General features: G+C 38.0%; 1 non-coding gene across 1 annotated transcript; it reads right to left on the minus strand.

Annotated features, from left to right (window-relative positions):
• Window positions 1-16,473: 16,473 nt before the first annotated feature.
• Window positions 16,474-16,664, minus strand: LOC111824246. The gene has a single exon (XR_002827316.1). It is a non-coding gene; the product is annotated as a U2 spliceosomal RNA (small nuclear RNA).
• Between the last annotated feature and the right edge of the window lie 580 nt (window positions 16,665-17,244).

Below are 17,244 nucleotides of genomic sequence, written 5' to 3' on the forward strand. Positions count from 1 at the left end.
CTTGTGTGCATGGGCCACAAAGTTTCAATCGCACTGTAGGTCGCACACGCACATGGTATTTTGTGGAAGAGCCACACTCAAGGGGCCAAAGAGCCGCAGGTGGCTTGCCAGCTGCAGTTTGCCAACCACTGTTCTAGTTAACAAGGCTCTTCTCTCCATCTTTTGTTAGATCCACAAATATTACTTTAAGTGAAAACAAAAGAAAAACAGGAGAGCACTGGCTATAGTTACTGGTGTAATGTGTAATTAACTTACCCTACTTTGGACGCTGCTTGTGTTTAAACTCTTGTTTTAGTTGAGCCCTCTATAAAGAGGGAAATGGGTTTTACGTCTATCTGATTCCAATGCCCTATTCTTCCTTCTTTATCACACAGAAAATTCAAAGAAAGACTGTAAGACTCATGGAAAAATTAGAGTAAGTTTGCTCTGTATTTCATTTCAGAACACCCAGCATTTATACCAAACGGAAAAAGGAACCAAGGCAGGAAAGGGAATTAAGCTATTTCAACAATATATTGCATGCCAGCATTTTTACACATATGCTAATTCGCTTCCTTGTAACGTCTCTAGGGGGAAGGTCTTATACCCATTATAAGGATGAGAACACTGAGATCAAGTCAGTGACACTCCAGACCTATCTGACCACCATAGCCTGCTCCTTTTCCTGGACCACATGGCAAATAAAAGCAGTTCCCATCCCCATATAAATACAAAACTCCTTTCAGAAGATATTTATTACAAGCCCATCGTGCCAGCCCCTCTGTTGGAGGCCACAGATACAAAGTGTGGTAACACAGAAGGTAGGGGGAGTCCCCCTTTCCAGGCTTCAGGAAACAAGACCATTTGTATACAAAAGCCAGAGCACATAAAATAAAATAGTAGGAGTGCTATTTTGAGTCACACATCAGATCAGCCTGTCGACACTTATAAAAATTCTGTCCAGAGAGTTGTTGAGATTTTCCTCAAATGCCAAAAGTCAGTCTGTTAAAAAAAAAAAATCAGCCCCCTGGGACAGAGCTACAATCCCTCCCTGACTCCATGTCATGTTTCCTCAGTTTACTTCCAGTCAAAATGCGCATTTTCCCCCTAAGCTCCCAGGGCTGGGGGTCAGCCTAGCTAATGAAAATCAAGCTGTCTCTTTTTCCCCTGCCATCAACAATGGTCAGATAACAAAATGCAGGTTCTGATCCTGGCATGTTTATTGTTGATGATGATGCCTAAACTGATGGCCGACAGCTTCATTTTCTCTAACCTGGGAAGGCCCTGCTGGGAGAATTGGGGAGGAAAAAAAACTTTTGATTTTGACTCATAGTAAAACAGTTGGATAAACATGACATGACATGGATGTCAGAGTGCATAATGCAACGGCATGAACCCAGATGGGACTGGAGAGTACACAGACATGGATAGAATACATGTGGCAGAGACCCGGGCTTGGCTTTATCACCCTCTGTATTCTTACAATACTGGGAAATATTAGCATGGAGTTTTGAAGAAAAGGCAAAGTGGTAAAGTTCTTGACAATACAGAGCAATCTTTTAAACTTCACTATGTGTTTGTAAAATAAAGCAAGAAAAAAACTAAACATTCCTAGGTAATTTGGGTTCTAAGGGTGCATGCTAAGGACAGGAAGCACTCATCATGGAAGATGAGGGGGTGAAAGAGAAATAGAGCACATTTTTGAGAGAGTGACAAATGAGCTAAGACATTACTGTACCAGAATACACTGTGTGAGTCACTTAAACTATTCTAGGCCTGGTTTTCTTTAGATGTGAATGGTCCTTTCTCGCCATCACCTCTTGAACACTCCTTAGCTCAGATGGTTTATTCCAAGCAACCAAACCAGTGTCAGTCTTAGTTCTTGCAACTGGAGGAGTTGGGTTCCCTCTTCTCAATTTATTATGAAAAATTATCTGAGCAAGTTTGGACTACAGAAGAATATACTAGATATCACAGGGTAGAGCCAAAATTTCCTTCTCTACAAAGCTTCTTAGAGCATTGCTTTTATTTAGCATTTTACAGATTGCAAACACATTGATATCCTGATAAAATAAAAGGAATCTACCCCAGAAAAAAAAATGTTCATACATGTAAAATGCCAGATATGATTTCAGGAGACTCAGGGATTCCTGGAAACTAAGCGAATTCATGAATCCCATGTCTAGAAGCAGTAAAAATTCACTGGATTTCCTGGGAAACACCAGCTAATAGCTTCTTCCTAGCCATATATGCCAGTGCTGAATTCATTTCCATATTCTACATAAGGCTCCTTTCTGCCTCCATTTTTGGAGTCTTGTGTTTCTGCTGGCTACAGCCTTTATCTTCCATGGGGGAACATACACATCATGAGAGGTTTCAAATATTCTCAACCACACAGGTGACTATTTTCCTGTGTGTGTTCACTTCTCTGCTCTCCATTCTCTTTGCTCTTTATTCTCTGACCAGACATCCTGGTCCCATCTGGCTTCATCTAAGTCCATCCACCTTACTCCCCTTGCTTGTGCAGCAGTTCTAACCACTGACCAGCAGCTTTGGTAAAGAAGGAGTAGGAAGCAGAGGGTCACAGCGCCCCTGCAGGAGGGGAGGCTCTCCCTCAGGAATCTGTGAAATTGTGGCCAGTGAGATATTTGAGTCAAAATAAATCAGTGTTGCCTTGGCACCAAGACAGCATTTATTGCTGGAAGGAAGTGTCGGCTTAATTTGTGGATGAGATCAGCTGGCTCTGGGCCAGAAATACTAGCTCCCCCAGTGGAGGGTCAGTACGGAAGGGGGTGAAATTAATGCCCTTTGTTGGATGTTTTTCCTGCAGTTGTGGCTCAGGGTTCAGGATGTGCTGAAGCCTTTCATTCTGGGATGAAGTCTGACCCTTCAAGTCTGGTCACATCAAAATGAGGTTCAGCCCGGCTATGGTCGCTCAGAGGTTGAGTGTCGACCTATAAACCAGGAGGTCATAGTTCGATTCCAGGTCAGGGCACATGCCTTGGTTATGGTCTCCATTCCCCGTCGTGCAGGAGGCAGCTGGTCAATGATTCTCTCTCATCATTGATGTTTCTATCTCTCTCCCCCTCTCCCTTCCTCTCTGAAATCAATAAAAATATATTAAAAAATAATAAAGTTCAGTACTTGCTAATGAAATAAGCAGGGCACATGCTACCGTAGAGAGTTTTCTAACTAGAATCTAAACAACCTCGGACTCCTCACTATGTTCAGCTCAGGGGCTGGGAGATGACCTTCAGGCATACATTTCAGTGAGTCTTTTTAGAAATTTGCCTTTCAGGGTATGGCCAGGGCTGCAGCTTATTAGAAAAGTAGAAGTTGAGCCCCACCCTAGATCTGCTGAATCAGAATCTACATTTTGAAAAAGGTATCATATAACTCATATGCATGTTGAAAGTTAAAAAGTACTTTATAGAACCCGAAGAGGTAATACGTGTTTCAGAGAACTCTCTAGCAACCCAGACTAAGATATTTTCTCCTTTGATGGATGAAAACAAATTTAACTGGTTTGCTTCAGTGGCAAGAATATAGCTTCCAGAACATATGAGAACCAGAAGAAATGCGACAGCTTGATGTTTCTTCTAAACTGGAGAAGACATTCTTAGATGCATGGGTGCAGGCAGTGTGGGACAAAGTTTGTCTCGGCTGCACAGAGAAGACAAAAAGGCTCCAAGCTGCATGGAGAAGAATAAAACCATAGCAGATCACTCTGCAGCCCAGCAAGCAGTTTTGGACTGAAACTTGTTGAGAGATTATGATTCAACGACTTGTGATTTTCAACCCACTTTAGGTTTCTTCTAATTAGTGTCTCTGCAGTTCCCAGGTGTGATTGACAGTGATGGAGCTCTGTGATAGAGCACCCTTCTCTCCATTCATCACAAGGCCCATAGATTATAGCAGATCTAATAGAGAGTCAGACATGATATGTTGTCCATGGCACTGTCACTTGTGATAAATGAATTACACAAGTCTCGATGTTTTAGAGACTCCAGTGAAGTGTTAGATCTAACAAAGCCATTAAAAACTTAGAGAAAGGGGCAAAAAGAAATATATTAAGCACTGCTCTGATACAATGCTGATACATGAAGCAAAAAATTCACAATTGTCAAGCTACCACATTTATATTTTTAAAAAATACTATAAAATGTGCATTCCAATTACAAAAAATTCTTCTGAAATGTCTTCGAAATCTTCACTTACTACATAATATCAGCCATAAGAATCAAAATTTTCAGTCACCCTAGTAGTTCAGGATGCTTTTACAAATTATTTCACTGTTGATAGCATAGCATTTATGTGAGCATCTCTAAATTAATTCATATTCAGACATCTTTACTTATAATTGCAAGTTATCTTCTGGTCAGTTGGCAAAAATAAACAAGTCAAAAAAACTATTCATCAGACACTGGTTTTCAAAGCCACAGATAACCTTAAGGAGAACAATGTTAAGGTGCAGAATAAACATGCAACATAATAAGTGTGAACTTTAAATATGAAAAAAACACATCAGGCTAAATGACAGCTCCAGACTCATAACTAGACACTATTGAAAAGCACAGAGTTGGTCAAATGCCAACTACTCAAGCTACCCAAGGTTTCTATACTCTGCATTTATTTGACGGGTCAACGGTCTCTCATGCAGACCTGCTCAGGACATTGTATACATGAACAGAAACGCAAAGTAGAGTTGCTTTTCTAGTGTTGTTTCACTATATGTGTCCTGAAGGCCTGAACACTTTATAATTCATTTACTATTTTATATATTTGTGATATACCAGAATGCTGAGATTGATTTAAATGCATTAGGGGCCAAGTGCCTAGGATAAGACCAAAACTAGAGCTCTCCCTAAGTTTTGTGCATATTAGAGGTTCCCTTTTAATATTTTTAATCCTCAATTTTTTGTTCTTAAATTCTTTTATACTAATCAATGCATGAGGTTTGTTCTGAGGAGCATTTGCCTTAATAAAGATCTATTTTGGAAGGCCTGCTCATCTCTTATCTGCTTGCTGATACTCATATATTCAATCTTCTAGTGTCATAGTTATGATACAATTTAAGAAACAAAGTAGTAGTCATGCCAACATTTCTGTAAGCAATTAACACCGTCCTCACTCTAAGTCTTAAGAAAATCTTTAAAATGGACACATTGAGATGCAATAAAGTGTTTGTTGTCAATTTTCCAGGTCTTTTAGATTCAAATGCTTAGCAGTATCCTTTTTCCTTGAAGCAAACTGAATGGAATGTGCTAAAAAAAATCAGCACGATATGCTCCCAGTGCTTGATGCTGTAATAAAAAGTAATAATATTTCAATTGATGCTGCTTCGTTCAATATTAAGATATTTGGTAAGTTTGAAGAATAATTAAAGTGCATCATACCTCTTATTCAACAGGGTACCCAAGAAATAGCTACAGAAATCCAATGGGCTATACCACTGTTAATATTGACCCCCAGGAGACCACCAGAATACTGAGTAAAAAATATATGAAGCACCTCAATCCAATACTAGCATTTACCCACTCTCTTGCTGTTTTTGCTAGGGAAGGTCACAGCAAAATCTGGTCTTTTCAAAGCTTATCAAATGTTCCTCATTAATGATGGATGCTAGCACAAATAGCCTCCATTCATTGAGAAATATATTGAATTAATCTCTTTGGTTAGGATTCCAGATTTCTGTACTCCATCAACTAGACACGAAAATTTCACCTTTCTGAGTTTTAGCGGTTGTAGCTTCTCATGACATTAATTTAAATATGATACTGTGTAAACTGAACTATCAGAAAAACCTTCAGGAAATGCTAGTGTCTCAATAAGTCAGAAAATTAAAAGAAAAAAAAGTGAATTTGGACTCTCTAGCTACATTAGAGTTGCTGCTAATGACCCAAACCAGGATAAGACAGCAAGTCATTAGCTGATGCCCTTCAAATCCAGAACAGGGAACTCCAAAATATTTCACTACATCTTTCTTCCACAAAACTATCAATCCTAAGCTACTTGTTGGCTTCTAGAACAATGTGTTCTATAGATCTGGAATCACTAGCCACCTTCTGGATTGCTAGTTATTTATTCAACAGTGTTAGACACTCTTCTAAGTGCTGGGGGAGATGCCAGATATTAGTCTCAAAAATACATAATTTAGCAAGGCGATGTGGGAATTAGTAAGTGACGAGTATTATAAAAAAATGTAAAGTTAGTAAAGATGGAAACACAGTTTTACCAGATGCAAAGAAGGTGGAAGAGCACCCTCAACAGAAGGAATAGAAGCATATAGGAGCCAAAAATTATGAAATATTCAGAGAATGGCAAGCTGTCCCGCTGGTCTGGAGCACCCATGTGTTGGAGACAGGAGAGGGAGACATGAGGCTGGAGGTGAAGGTAGGGACCAGCTTGTATAAAGCCCAGAGAGGAGCTGACCAAGGTTTTTTGCACAGAGGAGCAACGTGATACCATTGGTGTTATATATTCCAGAAGGTGTGTTCAATTTGGTTTTTTCCCTTTTGAATTTGTACTAGGGATTTGTTTCAGTTGCTGCATGCATTGATTTCAAGTAGTGGAGCCCAAGTAGGTTTTGTTCAGTAAGATCTGTTAATAATTATAATAAACAACAACAACAAACAAAAACCACAGAACGATAGACTTTTAGAAAGGGTGAACATTTCAGATAGTATCTCTATATTTTCCTAAATGAAAAAAAACTAAGAACTAAAGAGACTAAGTAACTTGCAGAAGGTAAATATGGAAATTGGTAGCGGAAAAGAGATTACACCCTGAATGACTTCTGTCTAAAATAGATATGTTTGAAAAATATATTTTTTAAAAAACTGAAAATTATTAGGAGTGCTCATTTCTATGGGGAAAAGACTCATAGATTAGAATATTTGTTAGTCAGAGGCTCCATTTATTCAAAAATAATTTGGACTTTTTTGATTTTATGTGCAAAGAAAAGGGATAGCCTCGCCAGCACACCATAGGCAATGAAGCCTTTGCCAAAGCAAGGAGGCATCAAGCAAGTCGATAATTGCAAAGAGGCAGCTTTAGATGAACAGAACATATATACTTGGAAAAAAGAAAGGTGAAGTGTCCTTTACATTGCACCATTCAGATTTTAGAAATCTTTTAATTCCAGCGTGTTAATGAGGCAGGACTTCCTCCATTCCCAATCAACACTTTCACAAACGTTTTGCTTGTATTGCCTTTTGCCTTTATAGATCACGGGTGAGGTGAAAATATTGTTTGTTATGTACACTAGGACTGTGTGTATATACTATGTTCCTGCTTGGATTATTCGGGAAGAACTGCCTGGTTATAACCTAGTGGCCAATCTGTTGAGAATATCAGAAATGTAATACATACTGGGTCCGACAGTGTCTAATCAGCCTGACATTCTGTTTCTGGATTCATCCTGGCAAGGTATCGAAGTGTTTAAGCACCACATGCCTCTCCTTGTTCTTGTCCTCAAAGCCTGCAGCCACTACCCCACTGGACCCCTACCCCCAATTTAAGATGACCCCTAATTTAATCCTGCTAAATGCCAATTGCTAACTGTATGGAAACTAAAACCCATAAAAGGAGCTCAAACATCTTTAAATGAGTTTCAAAATATAGTATCTTTTAGAGTAAAGTTACATAATTTAATAGCTACTGTGCAAAATATAGCTCAAATCCTCTTTCCCTAAATTCTTTCTCTTAAGCTTTGAGGACTCCCTCCAGGTTAAATTCTGGAGTTTGTTAAGAAGTCCGTTTTCTTGAATCTTGTTGCAAAGTCCCTTTATCACTTTATTATATACCTAACTAGAGGCCCAGTGCACAAAATTTGTGCAGAGGTTGGATCCCTAGGCCTGGCCAGCACTCGCTCACACCTGCCTTGGCTGGCCTGGCACCGCCCACTCGCCAGCCCGCCCCCCACCACCACCGCTGATCAAGGCCTGCAGGCTGGGGGCAGCTCCTGCATTGAGCATCTGCCCCCTGGTGGTCAGTGCACGTCATAGTGACCGGTCATTCCACCATTTGGTCGATTTGCATATTAGGGTTTTATATAGATAGATAGTTATGGCATTGTCCAGCCTGAGTTGTTTCTTACAAAATAACACACACATGAAAAAAAAAAGAACTTCTGATAGACTGCTAACGAAAAAGAAAACTGGCAAACTAGATCAGTGATTTTCAATTGGTGTGCTGCAAGAATTTTTAATACCTATTTAGTCAGAGGAACTGACCTCTTTTCCCTTAGATTATCCAATAAAAAAGTGACAACAGTCAACATAATAGCCGTTAGGTGTGAAGGAATCAGAAGAATACCTGTATTTTTGTCAGATAGGCAAAGAATGTATTTTATGGTGTGCCACAGAATTTTAGTAATTATGTGTGCCATGAGATAGAAAAGGTTGAAAATCACTGATCTAGATAATGCAAATTGGTAGGTTCTAAAATATATGCATGATAACGATGATCCTAAAAGCTACCACTTCTTGAGTCCTTTCTATATGCCAGTAATGTGCTAAGCACTTTCCAAATACTGCTTCACAAAACACTTACAGTAGTCCTATGAGTGAGTTCCACCATCCTCATTTTTTTCAGAAAAGGAGCCAAAGCTCAGTGCTATTAAGTAACTGACTCAAGGCATACCGCAGGTCAGTGGCATTTTAGCGGGTTTCTCTGATTGCAAAGTCTGTGTGTATAATCTTTACACCAAGACCAGGCACTTTTAACCTTGGGCTCCAGGACACCCTAACATCTCAGCTCTCCTGTTACACGGAAGCCGGGATTCCATATCCCATAAATTTTGTGGATGCAACTGTTTGTGACAAAGAATGTCATCACCCAGCTTTATGGGTATATGATGGGACCGTAGAAAGGCCACTTAATAACCATTTGTTAGGACGCATGACAACAATGGCCTGGCAGATCAGTGGCTCAGGGAAGGAACGTGCTCAGCGTCACCCATTCTCTCCTCTCACAGTGAAGAAAGTTTTGATAACAAGAAAGACTGCTCCAAGGAGAAAATATAAGAAGTCTCTCCATTTAGGAAACAAGTTGAGGACACCTAGATTTTTGTTTTCAATGTGGATTAAGTTCTGTTAAGTATGCTGTCTCCTTAACTGGGTGGCACTGCCTCCTGGAGCCTCCTCCCGATCACCCAGAGGAATCACAGGTCCTTATGAGACAGATCCCAAACAGCAAGAATCAAACCTACGCTTTGCAAACCGCCCTGGAGAGGCCAAGGATTTGTGGAGGGCAGAAGCGGTTGAATCTGTACCAAACTATCCCTTTGAAAGTTCATGGAACTTACATGATTTTTTTTTCTCAGCAACTGCTGCATTGCACTTTCAGTTAGTTCTTCCTGTGGGTTTGATAGAACAGGTATTAGTTATTACTCCTGCTGTGATGTTCCTCTCCCCTGCCCAGTACATCATTATCTGCCTCATTATCTGCTCTGTACAACATTATCTGTCTGCCTCAATCATCCCATCCATAAAATGGGGTTAATAATATTGGCCCTCATTTACCTTGAACAAATACTGCTGGGGAAAATGAGAATATAAATTAAATTGCTTGCTGCTTTTTGGAAGAAAGTTGCCTTAGAAACACAAGCTTATTATTTCTCCATAGAAAAAGCAAAATATATTAGGGCTTGCACAATGTTGCTAGCTGTGATTCTGCTCTTTCTTAACCCTCGGCAGAAGGACTACATTAATTCCAGTCCCTAGGTGAACCTTTTATTCCATTTTCCACTGGAGGGAGAAAAAGTTACTTTGCAAAGAAAGGAAAGAAAGAAAAAAAATGTAGTATTCCCAAACCTCATTTACGGAACATTCTGTTCTCCAAATTACAGCACAGCAAGCAGGCAAGTGGGAACTTTTAGATTCCTGCATCCAAGCCGGTTCCACACAGCACCCACTAATACAAAATGGCTTTAATTACTTTAATATAAATCCTGGAAATGTGCAGATGGATTGTAATAATTATGCAAAACTGCAATGGTCCTTTATAGAAACACAGATCTTGCTAGCTTTAAAGAGAATGAAAGGAACACAAGTTCAACACAATATGTCAGGCAGCATATCTCCTAAGAAGTCCTGTATTTCAAATACCAAGCTGTACATTTCATCTGATGTGGCAGTTGTTATGGAAACTATGCTTTTTGATTGAATAGCAGAATAAATACCTACCTAAAACCAGCATGATGGGCGAGTGCATAAATTAAGAACTCCCCAAGACGACAATTACTTAGAGTTCTTCCTTGAGATAAATTTGAAAATTGTATATACATGATGCAATCTATTATGAGTTTAAATATTTCTGAACTGAATACTCTTCCTTATCTCAACAGTTAAACCTGCTACCCTATGTGTGTGTCACTATGTTTATCCACCAGACATATTCACTTGCATCCTTGTACACTTAAGGTTTCGTGAATGAAAGGTCTAATGTTTTCCACCCCTAAAAATTTTTTTTTCAAATAACATTTCTTCACTTGCCTTCTAAATGAGTACAGGCGAATCCTTGGGAAACAAATGTTGAGTTATTATCATTGTCATTTTAAAATCAAGTGGGTCATACATAAATGTGCAAAGATCCCCAGGCATGAGAGAAAGGTCAGTCAAACAGGGCTTTCATATTTTCAAGAGTCTGATATTAGACTGTTGCTGATTCCTATCGATATTAACAACCTTTCATAAATCATAGTGCAAATACGTCTATCTTTCTGTGTAGACATAATTCACCTATTTGCTGACTTAATTAAAGGCTCACAGTATAAAGTATGAAATAAACATATTGAGGCTTGTTTTCCTCTTCACATTTTACATGGAACGATATGCCACGGAAAAAGTGTGAGTGAGTGCAACAGGCACCCATATCACAAACTTCTCCATAATGGGCATGCATTCGCCCATTGGATCAACATCTTTCAATTTATTAGCATGACAAAGGACACAATTATTTTGGATATGCCTGAATGCAATTTTCATTAACTTTGCAATGATTTATTAACAAAAGTGTCAGGAATGTAATAAAAGCAGCAGGACTCCTCAAAATGCCAAAAAAAAAAAAAAATGAAGAATACAGTCGAATTTCCCAACATGCCTTACGGCTTCAGGTCAATAAGGTTGCCTGATTCCATCAAAAGCATCACCATGGTGAGTGAACTCTGCAATTAACAAAGAGTAAGCACAAAAAAATGCTAATATCTCATTTGAATGTAATTATGCACAGATTACTGTTCACTGGAACAAGAAAAGGGATTTTAATTGTCATCCAAAGTTACACGCAAACCCTGGATTTCAGTTAAGGGTTTTTTGGGGTTGATGTTTTGTGTGTGTGTGTGTGTGTGTGTGTGTGTGTTTGGGGAGTTCATGTGAGAATAAAGCATGCAGTTCACAAATTCTTATGTTCAGGGACATTGTAAACAGCAGTGCCTTTGTTTAAAAAATACAACTTGCAAAGTTTTAAAATAACATCATTCCATGTATGTTGGCAAGGTTAGTTTATAATAAGTTTCACCATCGCTTGCATTTTAATACTATTTGATCTCATTTACATGTTTAAATTTGTTCCTGTAATAAAATTCATTAGTATGTTTATCATAACCACATAATGAATATAGCCCTTATGTAAAATAAAAAATTGAAAGTACATTAGAGACATTACAAGCTGTTTGAAATTACTGTGCTTTGCATATTATACCTTATTAATTAAATTATAAATTATTTATTTATGTATTTCTTTAATCAGGGGCAAGCACTAGAACAATATTATATTAGTATAAGAAACACAATACAACTCAAAGCTAATTCACACATGGACCAATTTTACGTAGAAGCATGCAGATCCATTTTGCCATGGGGTGGCGAATGCCACTCCCCCTGCTGAGCATCAAGGGATGTGAAATCGCTGTTTAAAGGAGGGTGGAGGGTAGAGGGACTAGAAATGTTTCTTATGCAAGTTAAAAACTTCACTTGTTAGTATAATATCTCCCTTTGTCTTCTCATTTTATTAGTATAATTAGATCAGCTATACAGATGGAAGCAAAGAGGAATCTTTATAGGAGTTGATACTGTTGTCTATTTTATTTGGAGCCATGGATAAGGAAAAAGTAATCTTTTCTATTCTTTTTTCTTTTGGTTTACTTTGTCAGTAATAATGGAGACTATGAATGGGAAAGAGAGTGAGGAGGAGAAAAAAGGAAAGAAAAAATGTATTGGAAAATGAACCCAATATTTAGGGGAACGGCACTAAGTTCATTTTCCTTATTCATCTTTTTTTAAAATATATTTTATTGATTTTTTTACAGAGAGGAAGGGAGAGGGATAGAGAGTTAGAAACATGGATGAGAGAGAAACATCAATCAGCTGCCTCCTGCACACCCCCTACTGGGGATGTGCCTGCAACCAAGGTACATGCCCTTGACCGGAATTGAACCTGGGACCCTTCAGTCTGCAGGCCGACGCTCTATCCACTGAGCCAAACCTATCAGGGCCTTATTCATCTTTTTAAATAATTTTTTATAACCATATGCAGAATGCCTGTGCTATCTTTCTCATTATGTTTATATGATTTACAGATCTCTTTTTTGAGTTAGTTTTCTAAATCCAGATTTGAGTACACTGCCTGGATTATGGGTTCAGCCTATGTCTATACACACAACAAGATTTGATTATTTTGATAAGCAATTACTCTGTCTACATGGTCAAACATGATAAGCCTTGGATAAAGCCTTCAGCCATTACAGCTGGGGAGTTGAAATGGGGGAGGGGAGGAGAGGGAAGAACAGTCACTGGACTGCATGGTACGGGAAGTACACAGGTTTGAGAGTCAAAGAGGTCTGGGTTTTTAATCAAAGCAGTCTTCCCTCCTTCCAAATAGGAAAAATCCTAAATCATAGTTATTCTGAGGATTAAATAAGATTAATATTCCAAAAGGGCTCAGCATAGCTCCATAGTAGGTGTTCAATAAATGTTAACTCCAGAATTATTTTTGTGCAGAACCACAATAGAACAACATACCAGCATCTCCTTCTCAGAATTCCCATAAGCCTGCATGGCATGCTGGGACTCATTTTTAATAGATGTCAGCCTCTGATACAGAGAAAAGCAAGCCAAAATTGAGACTGGCAATGTTCAGAGCAACTGATAAAAGGGACCAATACATGTTACTTATACATATCTCCCTAAATAATAAAAATAATCTTACTCACTTCATCAGCTTTAAGTTCTGCAACTGTCTTTCATCTCACAGTTTCCACAATTTGGTAAACACCAGGAGAGAAGAGTAGGTAGAGAAGCCAGAAGCATGAAGAAAAATTGCAGGAAACAGAGAGGTTCAGTATAGTGAGAGTTTTGGGTTGTAAATTTAACAGGGTCTTTTTCAGATTGCTACGTGCAAGACAACTGTATTCACTGCTTGGAATCCCAGCTAAACCTCATTTCTGAGCTACCCCCACTGTTAGTTGGAGCCACATAACTGAGTTCTGGCTAGGTAGACAGATAACTGGATAGACTGAAGTAATATATGCTATTTCTAGAGCTGGCATCTGAAAACTCCTACCAATCTGTCATGCTGTTTTTTGTCCTCCATACTCTCTGTCTGGATAGAAATGAACCAGCCAAGGGCACCGAGTCTTCCAGAGACAAGGCCACAGGATGGAAGAAACCTAGGTCCCTAAATGACTGTGTGAAGGAAAGCACCCCCATCGCAATCAGACTGTCAAGAAGGAGAAACAAAACTTTGTTGTGTTATGCCACTGAGAATTTAGACTTCTTGGTACAATCATCCAGACTAGAACTTGGTCATCATGAAAGGTGAGCAGTTTTTATTTTTATGAAAAATGTCCTTTTATTAGAAATATAATTCTAGATATAATTAATTGTATTTGTGTCAGAAAAAATGACCTAAATTATAATGCTTTTTAATTTTAAATAAAATTTGACAAAGATAATTATGGTCTTGCAAGATTCTTTCGACAAGAGTTTTCTCTAGTACTACAGGTATTTTCTTTTTTACATATACATGCTTTAGTTTCTAATTTTTTATTGAGATGCAGTTAACATATAACACTAAGTGTACAACATATTGCTTTGATACATTCACACATGCAATATGACTACCATCTTAGCGCTAGCTAACACCTAGTATTACAGGTTTTTCTCATAAATGGTCACTAAAACACATGCCTACATGCTGTGTTTTCAAGTAGTGCTCTTTCTATAACTACAGGACTGGAAAATTAACCCTTGAGAAAGAAATATACCAATACATATAGATGTTCATTACCGTTGAGTGAAATTAGATTCACTCAGCAAAAGGTTTCATTGAAAACACACATTTCTAATCAGAGCATTCTGCTTTCCTGAGGGCAAGTTTCCAGCCAAAATGTTTCATTAGCAAATAATCAAGACATCCAATCTTTGTTGTGCTACTTCTAAACTTGGAGCTGTAAGTGGGCAACATGGGTGGACAGAGGCACTCGCTGCACACAAGAGCTCTGAAATCAATCAATAAAACAGAAACAGAAATATGTTACCGACCTGCTCAGCCATGGAACAATGTGGGATGCCACATGAAAAAACAATGTCAATAGGAAAGAGAAACAGAATTGAATTTCATTACATTTCTAATACATTTAATAGGTAAAGACTCTCCAAATGGTCTAATATTCTATTAGTTGCTAATTTAATCAGCACATTTTTTAAAAACTTAAAAAATAAATCGCTCTTGCCCTGGCTCAGTGGCTCCATTGGTAGGAGCGTCATCCTGTGCACCAAAGGGTTGTGGGTTGATCCCCAGTCAGGACGCATATGGGAGGCAACCGATTGATGTTTCTCTGGCACATCTATGTCTCCTTCTCCCCCTCCCCCTCCCGCTCCCTCTCCCTCTCCCTCTCCCTCTCTCTTCCTCTACCTCTTCTTCTTCCTCTCCCTATAAAAATCAATAAAATATAACTCGGGTGAGGATTAAAAATATATCTATATCAGTCACTACTGTCAATATTTGGCATAATATAAATCATCTTTTGTAATCTGTGTGCATTTTCTCAGTGTTTATTTAAGCGCCTAAATAGCCTTTATTGGCTATGAGCCTATTAGCATGAGGCTGGATGTTCTTCAAGGGGAAGCTTGTTTACATGATAGCACCACACACTTTAGATGGTCTATTAATAAATACTTGTGAACATAAGAATTATGATATATTCACTAGAAAGACAGCAAGTACAAAGACAGCTTATTTTAATTGAAGGTAAGGTCTAAAAGTATTTTAAACCAAGAAGCCGAGACTATAGCCAGTAGATATACAAGATGGAGCAAAAGTAGGTTTACAGTTGTGAGTACGCAAACATAGAGTTTATTCTGTGTGATCTGTTCTCATGATTACCTCCCTGACTTTATCTTCCTCCCTCTTCCACTCCCTCTTCTCCTGCCACACTAGCCTTCTTTTCGGTCTCTTCAAACATTCCAGCAATGCCCCTGCCTCAGGACTTTTGCACCTACTGTTTCTCCCGCTTTGAACACTCTTCTCAGTAAGATCTTTGTTCAAATGTAATCTTTTCTGATGACCTTATTTTCATTTGCCATCTTTCCACTTCTTGCCCCAGCATTCTCCATCCTCTTCTTTTTGGGCCTATTTTTCTCCATAGCACATATCATATTTGTCATTTTTTCTTTCTTGTCTGTCTTCCCCCATTCGAATGTAAGCTATATGAAGGATTTTTTCCCCTATTCTGTTCTCTGCTTTATTTCCAGAGCCAAGAAACTCCAAATGTTAAGAGGAGTATATTATCTTATTCAATTCTAATGGGCTCTTTGAGTTAGGAGTTATCAGCATTCTCAATGAATAGTTAAAAACACACACAAACTGAAGCTCCCAAAGAATAAGTAATTTCTCATGTAGCAAAGGGAGGAAGAGGCAGATGGAGGAAAGAAGTCTTGGTCTGTGTTTGGAGACATCTTGTTGCTTCCATCCTACCACCTGCTTTTACATAAGAAAAATTACACCTTATTTACTTAAAGCTTATTGGGCTCCAACGTGTGAGATGAGTTAAGTATGCTATTGTTTTTTGTTTAATTTCCCCCTTCCCTAATCCATTTTATTGAGTTTCTTGAACTTATCTGAGTTTTAAAAACTATTATATCTAAAAATTAAATAGCATTCTATCAAATTTGTTTTTGCTTTTATTTACATCAAATTTTTTAAAAAGTATTTCCTTCAAAGTTGACACATTATCTAACTAGGAATGAAATCACTGATGTGAACCAACTTCCTAGGGTATATCTGACATGTATAAAATGTTTCCTTTGATTTCATGCCATAAGAAAAATAGAGTATGAAAAACAAGTTTTAGGGACTAATCATAATTTATATTATTTTCCTAATTTCCCTATACTGATCATTCACTTTTCACCTAACAGAAATATTGAGAGAGAGAGAGAGAGAGAGAGAGAGAAAGGGAGGAAGGGAGAGACAGAAAGGAATGAAGGTCAAGAGGGTTCTACTTCACAAATGGGTAATAGTCATTCTTATTCAAATCTGTCTCTAAAATTTAGAGAAATTTTAAAGAATTCTTCAAAAAGATTTGGGGACCTTTGTAGACTGTAATTCAATTCAGAGAACCATTTTTAAACTGATAAGAACAGATACTACACTTGATCTTAGCCAAAAGGCCGAGAAGTGAGCAGAGAATAATTTTAGTTGAGACTACATGAAATTCAGACTCCATTTCCACAGAAAAGAATAAACTATGTTTTGTTGAACTAATTTAGTTTCCAGATAAAACACACACCAAAGACACATGTCCTCTGTGGACATTTATCTTAAGCCACCTTGAATATTTAGGGATTTCCACAATTCTTTGTGATGCTGAAATTAGCATCCCTTCATTAACTTATTGGATATTATTCTATGGAAAGATTTCCCCTACCAAGTTTAGAAATAAAAATTAATTCCTCAAGCACAGATGTTTAAACAAATTTAAAGGTAATTGCAAATAAAAAAGATATAGACATAACATACCTTCTGCTAACTTATAAATATTAAGTTTAATATATGTGGAAAAGCATACTGCAATGAATATATTTAAGTAGGGAGAAGGAATCTGAAGCCACACACCTTTCTCTTACAAAAGCCAGTTGCTTCTAAATGGATCAAATATAGATGTTTTTAAAAAGCTTTAAAAAATAAATAAGCAATGCCTTAGCAAAATTCCAAGTCAAAATAATGATTGGCATCATTCCTAAAATTTTAAAACAATTTTTC

Source organism: Myotis lucifugus, unplaced genomic scaffold (assembly GCF_000147115.1).
Source record: "Myotis lucifugus unplaced genomic scaffold, Myoluc2.0 scaffold_6, whole genome shotgun sequence".
Lineage (NCBI taxonomy): Eukaryota > Metazoa > Chordata > Mammalia > Chiroptera > Vespertilionidae > Myotis > Myotis lucifugus.